General features: G+C 33.2%; 1 long non-coding RNA gene across 1 annotated transcript in view; it reads right to left on the minus strand.

Annotated features, from left to right (window-relative positions):
• Positions 1 to 3,504, minus strand: part of LOC309621342 — a 34,291-nt gene extending 30,787 nt beyond the window's left edge. The window contains exon 1 of the long non-coding RNA XR_014239947.1: positions 3,453 to 3,504. This is a non-coding gene — a long non-coding RNA (uncharacterized lncRNA). The remainder of the gene's footprint in view (positions 1 to 3,452) is intronic.
• Positions 3,505 to 18,529: the final 15,025 nt, after the last annotated feature.

Consider the following 18,529-nt stretch of genomic DNA (forward strand, 5'->3'; position numbering starts at 1 on the left):
TTCAGTCTCGACCACCTATTTCACACTATCTTCCACTCATTCCCCTCTAGCAATTACCTATTTGTTCTCTGTATCTGTAAGTTTGTTTCTCCTTTGTCACCTTTGTTCATTTGTTTTGCTTTTTAGATTCCACTTATAAGTGAAATCATACAGTATTTGTTTCTCTATCTGACTTATTTCATTTAGCATAATGCCCTCTAGATCCATCCATATAGTCACAAATGGCAAGAATTCATTCTTTTAGAAGTAATATTCCATTATATATATATACAGACACACACACACACACCCACATCTTTATCCATTCATTTACTGATGGGCACTTAATGTTGCTTCCATCTTTTGATTATTGTATATAATGCTGCAATGAACATAAGGGTGCATATATCTTTTTGAACTAGTGTTTTTGTTTTCTTTGGAAAAATACCCAGAACTAGAATTGTTGGAAGGCACGGTAGTTCTATTTTTAATTTTTGGGGGAATCTCCATACTGTTTTCCATAGTGGCTGCACCAATTTACATTCCAATCAACAGTGCATGAGGGTTCCCTTTTCTTCACACCTTTGCCAACACTTATTTCCTGTCTTTATGGTAATAGACATTCTGACAAGTTTGACATGATAGCTCATTGTGGTTTTGATTTGCATTTCCATAATGATTAGTGATGTTAAACATCTTTTTGTGTGCCTGTTGGTCCTCTGTATGTCTTCTTTGGAACAATGTTAATTCAGGTCCTCTGCCCATTTTTTAATTGGGTTGTTTGTTTTTTGATGTTGAGTTGTATGAGTTCTTTGTATTTTTTGGATATTAACCCCTTATCACATATATCTTTGCAAATATCTTCTCCCATTCAGTAATATATCCTGGATGAATGCTTCAGACATTCCTTGCTGAGAGGATTACCACCAATAGGCTGGGACCAACACAACAAATGTACAGTGATGTCTTTATTTCTGATAATGGTAAATTGTACTTCTTCCCTTTTTTACTGACCAGTCTTACCAGGGATTTATCAATTTTGTTAATCTTATAAAATAATGAACTTAGGCCTTGTTTGATTTTATGTTTTTAATGCTTTTATTCTATTTCACTAATTTTTACTCATTATTACTATTTTCTCATGTTGAGGGATTGATTTGCTAATTTTTTCCTAGATTCTGAAGATCTAACATTAAATCATTTAATTTCAAATTTTCTTACTATATATTTATTTTCTAATATATTAATTAAGGTTATATATTTCCCTATTAACTAAGATTTAGCTGCATCCTGAAAGTTTTGACATGTCACATATGTATTATCATTCAATATGATTTCTATTTTCCTGTGTCCTTTCTTCTTTATCCTATTGATTATTTAGAAGTACACTACTTAATTTCCAAATGGTTAAATGTTTTCTATTTACATGCTACTGTTGTTTTTTGTCATAATCCCATAGTGGTTATAGAATGTACTTTGAATGGCTTGACTTTTTGAAATTTATTAATGATACATGCTCTATGACTCAGATTATTTTCTATAATAAATGTTCTATATATAAATATTCTATATGTACTAGAAAATAATATGCATTCTGTTAATGTTGACCATCTCTTCCCCTCTCTCTCTCTCTCCAACCAGTTTTATGGATGTGTACAACATGGGGCCCTGTGCTTAAAATGGTTCCATACTTGCTGTCACCATCTTAAAATTCTGAGTCACTTTGAATAATGGGCCCTGCATTTTCATCTTGCGTTGAACCCCCACATGTTATGTATCCAGTTCTGTAACTAGTCATGTTTGTTAACTGTGTTGTTTTGATTTTTTTATAATCACGTTGTATAAAAAATTTCAGAGAATTCAGATAATGTCTTATTCCTCCAATAGGGATTCACCAGTTTCTCCACTAGACAAAAAATCAGGGGTAACCTCTTTTTTCTTAGTAGGAACTGAGGTCAGATGAGGTTGGTATGAATGTTTTTTTCTGGTAAGGCTACATTGTTTGAAGGAACATTAATCTCTTTATGATTCTCCTTATTCTTATAATAACCTTTTTCATCTTATATTCTACTATCCAGAAGTTAAAAAATCAGAGTGAACCCTCACCTTATGGAGTCTTACAGTTTAGTGATTATATAGGAATCCCTATGGTAATGGGTCAGCGTATCCTTTTCTATGTCTAGAAATGATTACAAGTTTTGTTCTTGCCTTCTTAACTTCCTCTTTAAGCCTTCTTTGCAGGCCATTTCCCACCCTTTGTTTTGGAATTAGACATCTTTGCTTCAAATAAGCAGCAACTCATTCACTTTTTCTTTATTTTATCATGTCAAAATCAATCCCTAAAACCAACTGTTAACACATCCACCTGAACACAGCTCTTCAATGCCATCTGCTTTATTTCTAGTCCACTAAATTTAGGAGATACGCTATTTGAGAGCATCCATAAATTCTCCTCAGGTGCATTTTAAAAATCTTCATCCATATTCACCCATATCACACTGGTCAGTGAAATAAATGAATGAGGAAGAAGTGTTTGAAAGTAGGCATTAATTTGTCATTACAACCATGTCAGAAAATGAAAATAATTATCATATCATTAGTACACCAGCTATAAAACATTTTTGTTTTCTTTTACAGGATTAAGAACTAAGTACTCCATGATTATTTGGTTGTATAAAATATTGCTTGGTGTTTCATAACAGAACTATCAGGAGCCTATATAGTGTTAGATCTCTGAGAGAAACTATTGCTGACATGAATCTATAATATATGGTACATAAACATACTGAAGCAAAACTATGGACGTTAACTATGTTAATGGATAGTAGTGAACTTTATTTTATCTGTAAAGTCACAAATTGAAATGCCATGTACTGAAAGAAAAGCCCTAGGGAGCATTTGTCAACTGGCAAATATTTTCTTTGAAATAAGTCCTCTTTGCAGTTAATCAGCCGTAATTATTTCCTTGTGAGTTTATAAGCTAGTGTTATCATCTAGAAGTCTGAAATCTGATGGAAGACACATTCACTTAGCAAGGGGAAATACACTAACATCAATGACAAACTAGGGAGAAACAGCTGAGCATCATTTGTCAAAGGCTGGGACTAGTTTAATGGTTAGTAAGTGGTGTAATTCTCTGAAGGCATGCTTATCGTTTTTACAAGTCTATCCTGTCTCAAAGTGATGAAAATCACTAGCAGGTTGGGAAAACCACAAAAGTCATAATTATGAGAACTAAGCAGCCTAAAGAGGAAGATAAAGACACTTCACCCTTGGTTATTTTTGTAAATAATGTTTTCCACTCAATAAACTATGGAGTTTGTAAAACGGACCCTTGCATAACGGTTTATATTCCACATTTCCACACAAGTGTTTGCTGTGGGTTCTGCTTTTGGCTTTTTAAAATAACTTTAAAAAGACTTTTCCACCTACAACACTGTTGTACATGGGAATCAGATGTAGATTCCATTTACCAATTTAGTCAGTTTGTTTCAGGGATACAGAGGAATTTTAATGACAAAAAGATATATATATAGTCTACAAATGTATGTATATTACACTGTACAATATGGAATTAAGAATATTAAGTATATTTTATCCTTAGTGGATCCCAGAGGGAGCATGGAAGCTAACATGACAGTTCAGAGTTAAACTAAATTGTGTCAAGGGGGCAAGACACTTTTATTCTCGAATCAACCAGTTGTTAGATGCAAGCTGCCACTAAGGAGATGGCATAAATTTGGGAAAGACAGCTTCCTTATATCAAGGCAATTTGGGGGGAAAGAAGCTCTGTCAGCGGCCAACATACCCAGAACCTGGGAAACTGTATACCTTAGTCACCTGTATACCTGTATAACTTGGGGGTTTGGGGTGGCACACCATTGCATCCACTACACCTAGAAAAATCTTGATCTCAATGGGCTTTATCTTTATTTTTCCCTTTTTCTCTGTTTCATCTGTAAGATGGAAGAAAGATTTGTGTGTGGCTGTGGATGTGGGTATAGGGAGGTGGGTTTCACATAAGATAGATGGTCTCTGCTCTTAGAGCAAATGAAACAATGGATGAGAAAGAAGTATTTTAATAAACATTTTTATATCCATTTTAACTGTCTCTTGGCTCTGAATTGACATGTTTCAATGTCTTGTTAGGGCCACCCTTAGCCTTTCTTCAGGATGGACAATATTGAATGGGTCTATAATTTATAGGTGTTACCTTTGGTCTATATCTTTATTTCATCTTATCTATTGGTAAAATTCCAGTCACTTATAACCTATACCTCTAAAGGAGATTCCATGTTCTAGTGTTGACATTTTTAATGTTAAATGCAATGAAGTCTAGAATAAATAAGCCCAATTTATTAAAAAATGCAGCTTACAGGTTAATTTGCCTTAGTTGTTTTCTTTTGTTGGCTATAAAAATGGGAGACATGGGAACTCCTCACATTTTCAAATTCTGATACTTCTCTGACACCTCCCATTTCTGATAAGCATGCTGAAGGTACAGGGGTAAATGTCTCTGTGTAAGGAGGAAAACCCAGGGAAAGGGTGCTGCTGGCCCCCTTGGGGAGGAAGATGGTCACCAAATGGTACTGCACTCTCCAAGAGAGGAAGGAGTAGGGATTATCCTCTTTCAGTTCCAACCCTGCCCTTTGATTCATAAAAGTGGAATATATTAGAAAATTCTTCAAGTTTCAACCAAACTATGCAGCTCACACTTAGTGCTTAACATGTTCCATGGACTATTTTATGTGCTTTACAGAAATGATCTCACTACATATCCATAAGAAACCTATAAAATAGATGCTAGAATTATCTTTATTTTACAAATGAAGAAACTGAATCACAAAAAGTTTAAGAAACTCATCAAATATTAGGTGGCTGGTTACTAAATAATCTGGGGTTCAAAGCTCGCTTGTCTCTCATTCCAGAGTGCATGATATAAAAATTACTCTATGCTGGAATCCTGGTTCCCTTCCCTAGTCCCTCCCTGTTCCTATGTCATACCACTGAGAAAGAAAGAATTGAGGAGAATTCAAGTATCAAAGAAGAACTGCAAATTATCTAAAAATAACATTACTTCATTTACTAAATATTTATAAGTGCTTCTTAAATGCTAGGAAACCATACATTTTAACAGGGCCAGCTAAAGGGAAAATATATGTAGCTGTGATTCCATATCTTCATTATTTTTTTGGTATCTACCTCTATGTCTCCACACCTCCTCCTCAAATCCTATCCCCATACCTACAATTTTGGGCCATTTATAAAGTTTGAGCAGAAGCTATAGCTTTCCACACAAATGTCACATAAAAATGGATTTCAGTCTGTAGATGTATCTTGACAACTGATCAGGTTAAAATATTTCAGAAGATGTTCTTCTGTTGTAATGCTTTTATAAAATAATATATAATCTCTGATTGAAGTCAGTGGGTATTTGAAAATACCAGTGGCAACAACACTCAGAATAGACAGACAAGATTAATTTCCAAAGTTAGAGGAAAATGATGGCTTTTAGGTTTCTCACTAACTGCAAATGATGATCCCATACTACAGGGCCTCTTTTGCATGCAGCAATTCTACATAAGAAGCAGTAATTGAAAGTAGAAGTTCACAAGAGAAAAAAGGGCAAATATGTGCATTTGTTTTCCCTAGAAAATCCTGACAATGACTTGTCATCTCTAAATTCAATTAGCATATATATAGAAGGAGTAGGTGTAGGTGTATGCAAGTTAGAAAGAAATAGTACGTGCTAGACATGCCAGTAAACACAACAGCTAGTTTTAGAGAATTTGATTCATTTGAATTGCTGCTATTATTTTATTCATTCTGAATTCCCATTGTAGAGGCAACAAATGAGGATTGTGCCTAACTGTTTTTACACAACCTGAGTGGCTTTCATAAAGGTTCACATTGTGATAGTCTGATTACTGCCTAATTAAAACAGTTAGAAATTGACTTGAGACATGTCTACAACTAGCTTCAAATTGTTTTAATGTTGGTCTTTTTGCTGGAATATTACTTTGCTCTATATTTAAACCAAAGTTTCTATCACTTGATTTACAGATGCAGGTTTAGGACTGGAATTAAGGAGAGAAAAAGAAAGAAGAAATTTCAATAGACAATTAAAAACAAACTGTCGGGCTATTATAACAATAAAAAAATACTATACTATTGTTTTAAATTAAAACTAAACACACATTACACACACACATTTTTCCTTCTCCTTTACTTGCCTGTAATTTAGGAATATGTTCCTCATTTAATGAAATATTGTTGAAGTTCATGGTCATTTAGGGGTTTCTTTTGAAAGTATGAAACAAAAGAACAAATGTACAAAAATGTGATTTTAGAGACTTGTTTTTTTGGAGATATTGATATATAATTGAATTCCTGGTCTATACTTACTCAACTGAAAATAATTTAAAAACATGTAATGATAGCAAAATAACAGATCTGGGTAAATTACTGGCTTTTTTACTCCTTACTCCTATGTGCTAGCATAATCCCAAATTCAGAATACTTTTGATATTTAAGATAGAACTTTTAGGTAATCATTTTAAATTTTATTTTTTCTCATGTACATAGCGATAGCTAAAGAAAGCATTTTATAAATCCCTTCCTTTATTTTACAGAGATATTTAGCCTTAGCTCCCCACATTGAAAATTGGGGAGCTGATAAAGATGGATATTTAAATGATCAATTTGGTGTACTTTATGGAAAGTCCTCTGAAGAAGGTCTAGCACCATTCTTTATAATGTGCAGATAAATACTACCTATTCCCGTATCTTTGGATATCAGACAGGACTCTGAGACCATTTGTTCTCCTGTGCTGTTCATAGGCATTTAAATACATGGGGTTAAAACCACAGGCATTCAGCTTTATCATTTCTAGTTCCTTGGGGATTCTACAGTCTAATGGAGTCTTTTTTTTTTTTTCTTTTAAACTTCATATGAACTTTTCCCATAAATCTCTAGGCCCATAATCACACTTCATTTTGTAAGCCATCCTTCAGTGTGTCTGCCTTTTACCATAAATTTCTTTTCTCAAGAGGAAGGCTCCCCTTTTCATAGATACACAATACTACCAGAATGCACTATTTACGAGCTTGGATTGTCTGGGTTTCCAGCCATAATACAACCATTGCAATCTTTGAAATACTAATATATTTTTAAAGTTGATTTTACTCTTAAAATAGTCAAATAGACTGGCTTTGAATGTGCTTTCTTAGACGTTCATGACCCTGTGAATGAGAAATATATCACTCAAGGAAGGACTCTCTAGTGACATTCTGTCCCAGTGCATCATGAGTACGATGGGGCTTTAATAATATATTGCCAAGTGTCACATATCAGTAAGCACTGAGGCAAGGAGAGAAGTCACTTTAATCAATTATTAGTGCCATGTATCATCATAGTGTCACCAGCTGACACTCAAGAAAACAAATCTATATAGGAGAGGTTATATCACTACTATTTTCGTTAGTATCTTTGAATCCAAGGTGAATAAAAGTAAGGTTGTTAAGAAGCTCTTGAAAAAGTGTACTGATTTCAATGTTTATGCAAACACTGCCAATGTTTACAAGTAGCAAGTAGAAATGTTAGCTTAAACTTCTCTTTAGAATTTTAAGCTATTGGAAATTTCTACTCACAAATTGTAACTGATTTTACTTTCTTCAGAGTACACTTGACTGTGGATCATGAATATTTCAAAAATTATTTTGAAGAACAAAAACACACACATACATATGCAACCACACACTTCTCTTTGTCCTTATGTATCTTTTATCTATCATTATTTACGTACTTTAACATATAGTCAAAAATAATTATAAAACAAACTCATCAAAGCTATGTATTTGGTTCCTTCATCCTTTCATTTTTTTAAGATTTCAATTTAATTCTAGTGAACAATTATATTGGATGCTTTCATTTCTTGCAAAGCATATCTCTGTTCTAGCTATTATACATTTTTAAGTTCAAAAAGAAATACTATCTTAAAAATTTGCTTTAAACTAGCAGTTGTTTAAACAATGATTTTTGCTTACAATTAGAAGAAAAGAGGTTGTGAGTTGGGCTTACAGACACAGAGAAAGAGCTTTTCTTCTCTGGCGTTTTCTCTCTTCTGGTGTCTTCTGACAAAGGAATATGTGCCTGCTAACAGTGGCAGAGTCCAACCAACCATAGCACTCCTTTAATAGGCACCTAAGTGTGACTTTCCCTGTTGTCTCAAGAGTTCCATAGGAGGTCCAAAATGAGGACAGTAGACAATATTTTGCTGTACATTCTAAAGAATGGTGCTAATTAGGCTTTGGGGATACATCTTTGAAAACATGTGAAATCCACTTCTTCCAACCATTCTCCAGTGTTTTTAGGCATTCCTTGCCTGTTCAAAGCTTACTCAAAAGTTACTCCTAAAACTTTAGCTCAAATGTCTTTTAAACCAATCAAGTACAGTTAGGTGCTATCTTATCATGTCTATGCCACTTTGTAACTATCCCTGTTTCATTATATCACTAAATTCCTTAAGATAAAATTCTATCTCTTTGGATGAACTGTACAGCTTTGAACCCAAGGACTATATCATTTTTATCACTGTGTTCCCACTGTCTAACTGAAAGCCTAAAACAGAGTAGGCCTTGTTTGTTGAAATAAATGGAATTCACCTTTAATTTATGTATTATTAAAAATAGATTTGGGGCTTCCCTGGTGGCGCAGTGGTTGAGAATCTGCCTGCCAATGCAGGGGACACGGGTTCGAGCCCTGGTCTGGGAAGATCCCACATGCCGCGGAGCAACTAGGCCCGTGAGCCACAACTACTGAGCCTGCGTGTCTGGAGCCTGTGCTCCGCAACAAGAGAGGCCGCGATAATGAGAGGCCCGCGCACCGCGATGAAGAGTGGCCCCCGCTTGCCGCAACTAGAGAAAGCCCTCACACAGAAGCGAAAACCCAACACAGCCATAAATAAATAAATAAATAAATAAATAAAAATTGTATAACTTCAAAAAAAAAAAATAGATTTGGAAATGGTGGTGAGTCTCCATAAGATAATTTCAACACATAAGAATGTAAATGACATGTAATCAAGGATATGCATGACTTCAACTATACATGGAATGTTGCTGAAGACTGGATTTTTCAGCTGCCATCCAGATGTTGTGAAACTAATCTTTGAAAAGGATTTTCCAGTTCTCAGACTCAGCCTTGAATCTGGAATTAGAATCCTAATTGCTGAGATTTCCATTACATTCAAATGATCCCAAGGCTCCTTCTAGATAGTTATATCTGCTTAACTTTCCTAAAATAATATTGAATAATTCCCTACTAACTTCCATTTCTATATGGGCATTACCGGGATGTGAAAAGTACTAGACATTTAGAGAAAGACTAATAGGACTAGAAATATAGAGTAGTATTTCTAGGTCTAGCTTCATTACTCACTGTTGATTTTGCTGAAGTTAATTCACTACTGTATTAAGAATTCAGAAGTACCAAAAACTAAGATTGTTTACTATTATCTAAAGGTTATTGTTTGCCAATATGTTGTTTACACCTTAGTTTTTTTCTTTTTCCCCATGAACGTTCAAATAACTCATCTGAATTTTGTTAATTTTGTTCTATGAAATTGCCAATTTATTTGTGAATTCTACCTTAGTTTATTTATTTAAAAACATGTATGCTTCCAAGACTGGCTCAATTCTAGGTACTGTACAGAGATGAATAAGTGACTATACGTTAAAAGTTATCTTTACTGCTCAACTTTACCAGGTGGAAACTATTTTATTGGTTACTACAAATCTTTTCCATATCATTCATGAGCTCTTTTCAAAATTATAATTACAATTAAGTGGTTTTTTCTTATTACATATAATGTAAAATACATTTAATATAACAACATAAATCATGAAATATATAGTAGATATATAATAAATATATGAAAATATAGTATTATATTTTGTATTAGGAAATATTAGTATGTATTTTACGTTAGGAAAATTTGACATTATAAATGAGCAAAAAATAGTGATAAAAAGAAAATATCTATAAACTTATAACCTATAAATATATTATACACTTTTATATTTTGTATTTGTTATATACATTATACAAGATGTATATAACATACAGATAAAATTATATAATATTAGATATTATATATATTATACAAATTGTACCTACTTATTTTACAGTCTATTTTTTCTTGAAAAAATATCAAGAGAATCTTTCTATGCCAATGAATATTATTTTATAACAATAGATTTGTCCAGAAACCAGAGAAATCCTTCTACTTCTTACAAAATATGAAGCACCATTTAATTGTTTTCATATTTAAATGAAGAGATATAATGATTATATTGAAATGAAGGGACACTGATTGAATGGAATATGATACTTAGGATTCAAGATGTGGGAATTCAATCTTCTCATTTAACAAGGAAGATTTTAGTCCATTAAGGTGGACAATGAGGAACTGCCTCCAATATTTTCAAAACAATGCTCTGTGCATCTCTAATTTCCTCACTCTGACAGAAGTCACCCTGCACTATCTCCCGGTGTCACAGCCACTGAGAGTGAAAGGCATAGCTTTGACCTATTGAAAAGCTCAGGCTTTCCCTGGAGATTAGGCTGTCAGTCAGTGTAGAAAGTATACCACTTGTCAGAAAACTCTTTGGTCTAGTAACACACACAAAAAGGATTAAACATAATAAGAGACAGTACATCTTCTCACTGAACCTATTCTATTTTTTAGAGTCACTTCTTGTCACTTACTGCTTACAACAATTTTCATTTCTAGTAAGTCAAAGCTATGTATGTGAGCAATTGTTTATTTGATTTTTCTGCTGGAAGTGGCCTGGTATATTTAATTAAAGAGTTAGTGACTGAGGGTTACCCATTACCTCTACTAGTATGGTAACAGAGAACAGAGGACTTGGCAAGCAATCATGTATGCTTCAATTACATGCTATATAATGCTAAAAAATCTGCATAAAACTGATATTTGCTGCTAAAATTTAATTTCTTTTAAACTATTTGCCTCTTTGGCATCATAAAAATTTAAACATCTGATTTTGTTTTCTACATTATTTGAATTATCCTCAACTGTTTGAACTTATAAATTTAGAATCACTGGAATATCCCTCCACACTAAAATTCTCAAAGAAATAAAACTTGTTGGGTATAATGGCTTTAAGTTTAACCTCAATTCTTCCATTTAGACTCTCTATATGTTAACATACTGATTACTCTAATTTTGATTCTTCAGTCAGTTATTAAAAATATTTATTTGGTATCTGCTTTATATTAGACACTATTCTAGAAGCTGACAAAAATAGCAATGAATAAAAAAGGAAAGTTCCTTGCCCTCATAGAGTTTATATTCTAGTAAGCAGAGTCACAGTAAATAGTAAACCAATAAATGTAAAATATTATTACACGTTATTATCATGTTATGATGGAAATCAAGAAGATAACAGGGTCCCATGAAAAAAACCAAGAGCATACTTAAATCAGATAAGCAGACTTACACTAGAATAATCCAAACAAAATAATTTGTTTGCATTCTCATCTGTTTTGTTTCCTAGAAAGGACTGTTTACAAAGATTTGAGCTTAGTGGATTAACAAGAGATCATGCAGTGACTTATACAATAGCTAAGAATAGTTATTACCACCCTAGGTTTAAAGGGATAAGAAGTGGGAAGGGTTACTGGAAACTACTTTTGTGGTGTGTGAAGTTGTCCAGGATTCAGGAACCAGCACAAAGAAACTTCACAGGGAGGGAGGTAGAGTTGTAAATTCCTTGGTTTTGCTCTCATTTCTCACTCTGACCTCCTACGAAAGCTCCTCCCAAGCTGAAGCCAACTAGAACCCAAAGGGCAATGAAGGCTATTGATATATTGTATACATGCAAGCCTCCCCGAGAAGAAGGCAAGGTGGAGAACAATGAGAGTGGATCTGGAGGGGCAAATGGAAGAAATACAGAACAGTAGTCTAACATACCAACTCAGTGGGCAAGGAGAGGGCAAGAAGGGGGCTACTTTATAATGATGGTGTGGAAAGGAATTTCAGAGGAGATAATGCTTGTGTAAGAATGAGAAATGTCCTGCCAACTAAGAATCAACAGGGAGAACATCATTTGCCTAAACTAGGAAAGAACTTGGTGTGTTTAAAGAACAGAAAGAAACTAGAATAACTGGAGCATAATGAGAAATCAAAGAATGCAAGAGATGAGGGTGGAAGTAGGAAGGCCCTGGTTACTTAGGCTACTAAATAAATACAGATAATGTGCAAGCAAGAGTGTGGAAACCAGAATACAGACAGGAGGCTGCTGTAGTAAGGTAAGAGTGCAGAGAGGTCATATTCAGTCTCCTTTGGAGGTAAATATTCCAACTGGGAGATTATAGTAGGAGAGTTGCCAGTGAGATGGAGAGAAATGGACAAATGTGAGATATATTTTGAAATTAAACTAATAGGTCTGCTGCTGGGTGGGATGTGGGAGACAAACTCCAGCAATAGGATATATGATTGATAACTTACTAAAATGGAGAAAACTAGAGGGAAACAGCTTAATGAAAGAGCTAGGGATAGGGAATTCTCTTTTAGTGAAGTTGACTGTAAAATATGTAAGAATTATCAAGGTGGAGATGTCAAGTTAGCTGTTTGCTCTCCAAGTCTCTAGTTCAGAGAGCAGAGATCAGGGCTAAACATAAAACTGTTGATGGAGTAATGATATTTAAAATTACAAGGCTAAACAGGTTCACTGATGAAAAGAAAGCAAAACAAGAATGATCTCAGGACCGAGATCAAAGGTTGCCAAAAATGGTAAATGAAAAAATGGGAATATAACCAGACCATACTGAATATTACTGAAACATCTCACACAGTTTCTCATCTACTTTATAAACAGATCTCTCTGAGTTCTTCAATTTTCAATTCCCAAAAGGAATATGGCAATACTTGTAAATATATATACACACACACACACACACAGTTTTAGTACATCAAATTAGCTTTCAAATAATTGTACAACAGATTTCAAATTAAATAACTGTACAACATAAGTGATGGTACTATTCAGCAAATTTAAATACAAAAGATTGTTCTTTATAATAAAAAATATGGATACAGAAAAACTGTGGGTACTATCTGGTAAGGTGATATAATTTTAGGTTTTGCACACAGGCTTCTGCAGTCCCAATGAATGAGAAATAAATAATGTGATTAGAGGGCAGGGAAGGTTACAACTTTAAGGAGAAATCCTGTGATGTGCTCTTTTCCCTTCACTGGGGTATCATAAGAGTAACATAATAAGTGAATTCATAAGATACAGTAGAAACTCAGAAAAAAAAATCTTTGAAATGCAGAGCTAAAATATTTTACTTTGATATAGCAGGCATTGAAAAGTTGGGAAAGATTTTTGAGCAGAGGATTAAAGCAAACATTTGTGTATATTATGTGTGTGTGTTGGAAAGATAAATCTATTTATCCATGACAAATTGGAGAGTCCTAATGTTGAAGGCAGATAAATTAAAAGGTTATGTTAATAGCCTATAAAATAGTAATAAAACTTGGTTATAACAAACTGTAATTTGTAAGTGAATCTTACTCTTTCTGGCCTCATGCTAGTTCTTGATCTGAATTTCTAAGACTTTAAATACCATATTTATATATCAAATTCATTTACATTGCCCAGCCTTCTTCTGTGAGAAACAGACTTGGATATGAGACTCTTTCTTTTTAATCTCCTCTTAACTATCTTGTAAGAATTTCAAGTCAAATTTATCCTTATAATATACCTCTATCCCCATATTCATTTCCACTGTAGTTTTATCCAATCCCTCCAAAAATGTTCATGCAATTCCATTTGCTTGGACTGTCCTTTCACTTGTCCATTTAGTAAATATTTTCAACACTCACCTCAAAAGTCACTTTCTCCATAACTATACCCTAACCTTCCCTGTCACCATTAAGTGCCTTCTTCCTTTGTAGTCTCACACATATTTCTGCATATGCTCATTATTATGTTTATTCTTCTTTTTAAAATTATTTTTCCATCCCATTTTCCCTGCTATTCTTTGAGCGCTATAAAGAAAATAAGTCACGTATACATAGCTTCTGCCATGTTACCTGGGTGCAATTCATGTACTTAACAAATGCTTGTTGAGTATATTTTGAAGATGTGCTCAGAATTAGGCTATATTGTAAAATATTCTAAACATTCCTAGGTTATTTTTAATATTTGATTCTGTACAGATTTATATTTTCATTAGAAAATGCATCAAGCTAAAATTACAATCATCTTTGTCATCAAACATTAAAAAAGTAACAGTAAATGTTCATGGTATGAAGACATAAACTGCATTTATTTGTGACAATTTATCCAAATTGTGTGCATAGTATCCAGGAGAAAATAATACTGCTCCTGGAGTCATAGCCTTGCCAACTTTATAAAGTTTAAAAAGTGTTATACTTTTCCATGAACAATGTGTAGCTCAATATCAGATTGCAGCCCATATGTGATTTGCCTTTTCCCCTTTGGAAAACTGAGGTGCTTAGTATACTCTGTGAGACCTGGTTTGAAAAAGAAGTACATAATCAAATTTGAACTAAAATACTGCATGGTCTAAAATTTCTAGTGTATATATACTTAAGAACGTTAATTATTTATTGCTATCCATCACTCAAGATGCACTTGTGCATAAAACAAGTTATGAAAATAATTAACTTTATTAATTCATCTTCATATCTGTCACCAAAATAGATTATTTGTTAAAATGACATTTGAGCTGATGGTATATGCTGCACTAATCAATGCAAAAATTAGAAAAATGAAACAAAAGAAATTCATTTTGGAACTTATAAACAAGTCATAACTTTCTTTGAAGTCTTATTAGAAACTTTCATTTTCACAATAAACACATGGGTCTTGTGATAGTTGGTGGTACTAGGTATTTAAATAATACTAGGCAAACTGAAAAAAAACTGAAGTCTCATCATACTTTTAGGACAATAGGATGAACATAATTTTCAGAAGGCATTCTTTATCAAAGCTAGAAAAATAAATGTGGTTTTCAGACTATTCTTTTAATTGAATATTTAAACTACAGTATATTTTGCAAAATTTTCCCTGAAATTATTACACATAGATTTATGTACAATATGATTTTTAAAATTTACAGTTATTTATCCATCTTAATGTCATAGGCCTTGGAAATCTGAGATTTTAAGATGTTTCATGTAACAATAAACCTTTAAAGCAAAGTTAGCCAAACAAGTTTTCATCAAAATTCTTTTTTTCTTTTTTCTTTTTTCTTAGGTCCCATTTGTTTATTTTTATGTCTATTGCCTTGGGAGACTGACCTAAGAAAACACTGATATGATTTATGTCAGAGAATGTTTTGCCTATGATCTCTTCCAGGATCATCAAAATTCTTGATTCAAACTCACGTGTTATTTTCAAGTGAGGTGTCTGATTATATTTAGTTGGACACTGAACATTCTTGTCCCAGGACATGAAGAAAAAAGAAGTCAACATGAAATAATACTTGCCATTAGAATTATAGGCTGAAAATCTGGAACCAAAAATGATCTCTTTTCTTCTATACTGCCCATAATAATAATTGCCCCTGTTAACCACAACTGTACAAACTATATCAATATTTTATAATTTTATGCCTTGCATTTTTGTTGATACTGTTCTTTTCACAGTAGAGCTCTTTGAAAGAAAACACTGTTCATGAGGTTTGTTTTCAGTATCCACTCTCCCCACCCATTTTCTAAAAAGTATAGTATAGTGCCTAACTGAAATAATTGTACTTATATTTGTTAGATGTAGTATTAAGTTCATCTCAAAGACTTTGTCAATGTAGTATTGCAGATTAATTTTTGTCCTAAGTATGGAATTATAAAATATTAAACAAATGTCCATATACGGTTACAAAAGCAGTTATGTTGCTTAGTAGACATACATCTGTATTTTTACTCATACTTTGCCTGAGATGCTGTCAAATATGAATTCCATTACAAAGAATTTTCTCTGCTAAGTATTTCTTATCCTGAACGCACATTTACTCCTCAAATTTTCTTGCACTCCATGGATATATGCTCTTCAGAGTGAAAAAATGCAATCATAAAAATAACCAAAATTTTCTGTAATAACTGAAGTTATTAATAATTATTTTTCAAAAAAAGAAGTAATCTGACTTCCATTGTTGGGTGCAAGTGAAATAACTATTATCATATCAACTAATAACTCCATAAAAATTATTTGTGTTAATAGGTAGCTTATTCAAAAACAAAACCACAGCAGAAACATCAACAATCAAGACAGCCACCACAAAACCACATTTTTAGGTGAAACAAAACTATAAAGATCATTTAAACATATCAGTGACTCATAACTGAAATAAAATCATATAAACACAAAAGAAATCTAGATTCTAAACAGAACATATAGTACATGACTCTTTTGAAAATACCTACAATTCCAAGAATAGACTTAATAGTTCTATCATTTGAAAATCACTAAGAAAGATATCTTTTCTGCAATGAGGAAAATTGAGATTAACCTTCCCCAAATCCCAGACAGCCTCTGAACTCAGAGACTAATGAGAAAAACAAAGACTAGTAAGCACTCAGGAACAATGGCAATCAGTGGACTATATAGTATTAACTCAATTAATGTTTACTAAACTATTAAGCATCTCATATGTATCAGTTACTGCGCTTGATAATATAACCAAGAAAAACACAATCCCTGCTCTCATAAGATTTAACATTTTGGAAAGGATGATAATCAAAGTACAAATAACCACAATTGCCAAATTATCCACGTAAAAATAAAGGAATGTCATGTTCTATAAAAACTCTCAACTTTTTTTTTTAACAAAAGTTCAATAGATCATAGATCTCATAAAACATAAATAGAGTTCATCTTTATTACATGTAAAGATGACAAAGAAGAAACGATGTCTCTAAGAGCCTCTTCATCTTCAAATGCCCCACATTCTACTCTGGCCTCATTTATTTATAATACGAGGTCTCTGCCAATAATCTGTAAACAATTCACACATTTTGCCTATCATCAAGTGAGTAGGAATGGGATCATTGTATCCTAACTTCTTTCCCTCCACTATCATAGTCATGCTCTCTAAAATAGAAATTAATGTGGGTCTAATTTAAGAATTGTACTCAATGGGATGGCACGGCTATTGCTCACTTAATCAATCACAGACCTAAAGGAAACACAATGACTCTATAAAACTACTTTGAACTTAATCCACTATTGTTGCTTTCATGAGTTTTAAGAAAATGAGTGCCCATAGAAATGTTTATACTTCTTAGACCAAGAAATATCCAGTCAAAACAGGTTTGAATTTGTCAGACTTAATACAAGATCATACTTTTTATAACTTTCTAGCTATAAAAAGCAGCTTGAAAGTAAAAGGAAAATCTTAGCTTTAGCAGAGAATGGAATAAATTAAATACTAGAAAGGTTAACATAGAATCGTTGAAATGGACTTTCATAAATTCCAAAGGAGTAACAAAAGGACAGCTTTGTCGGGGTGGGATAAGGAGGGTGGGAGGGAGGGAGATGCAAGAGGGAAGAGATATGGGGATATATGGATATGTATAGCTGATTCACTTTGTTATAAAGCAGAAACTAACACACCATTGTAAAGCAATTATACTCCAATAAAGATGTTAAAAAAAATATATTTGAAATGGAAGGACCACTAGGGAGCATTAAATCCAATTGCCTTGCTTTGGATAAAAAAAGAGGTTACTTAACTTCTTTAGGGTCACTGTACTGTTAAATAGCTTCGTGAAATTAAAAAGATTTCTTGTGATCCGAGTAGTGTTCTCAGCACCACTAAATGACTGCCTTCCACTGGGTAGTCATTTTTCCCTTAACATAGACTTCTTTGTTAAAATAATATTTCACTCTCCATTAAGAATTCAAAATTATGTTAAAAGTAGTAATTTGTACTTAATTACCATTGGTAATACAATTAAATTGTCAGATAACAGCACACTAGGGTTTATTATCATAATGAATTTTCATAGTTTACTGTAGGTAAATCAATATATTGGGGATATGCAAAGTCCTACACCAGAGAAAGAACTGAATGAATGTAATTAAGAAATCCAACAGAAGAGCAAGACTGTCATAAAGGGGACTGGTTTGCAGTGGGAACATGGAAAATTAGAGAAATATGAGACATTTTCATTCATATACACGTACATAGTAATTAAGCATTAGCTTTCTGCCTGTGGCTATGCTAAATGCAGAAGACACAAATGATGGATGAAATGGAGTTACTGCTGTCAAGGGCACAGAAAGACGGAAAAAAAAGGAAGATAACTGTAAACTTTTAAAAAATGAACACGTAAACATATAGTGGGAGGAAGGGTGGGGGAAGGGGTAGATTGAGAGTTTGGGAATGACATGTACACACCACTATATCTAAAATAGATAACAAGGACCTACTATAAATACATATATATATGTATTTTATTGGAGTAAAATTGCTTTACAATGTTGTATTAGTTTC

Source organism: Balaenoptera borealis, assembly GCF_965194805.1.
Source record: "Balaenoptera borealis genome assembly, contig: HAP1_SCAFFOLD_323, whole genome shotgun sequence".
Classification (NCBI taxonomy): Eukaryota; Metazoa; Chordata; class Mammalia; order Artiodactyla; family Balaenopteridae; genus Balaenoptera; species Balaenoptera borealis.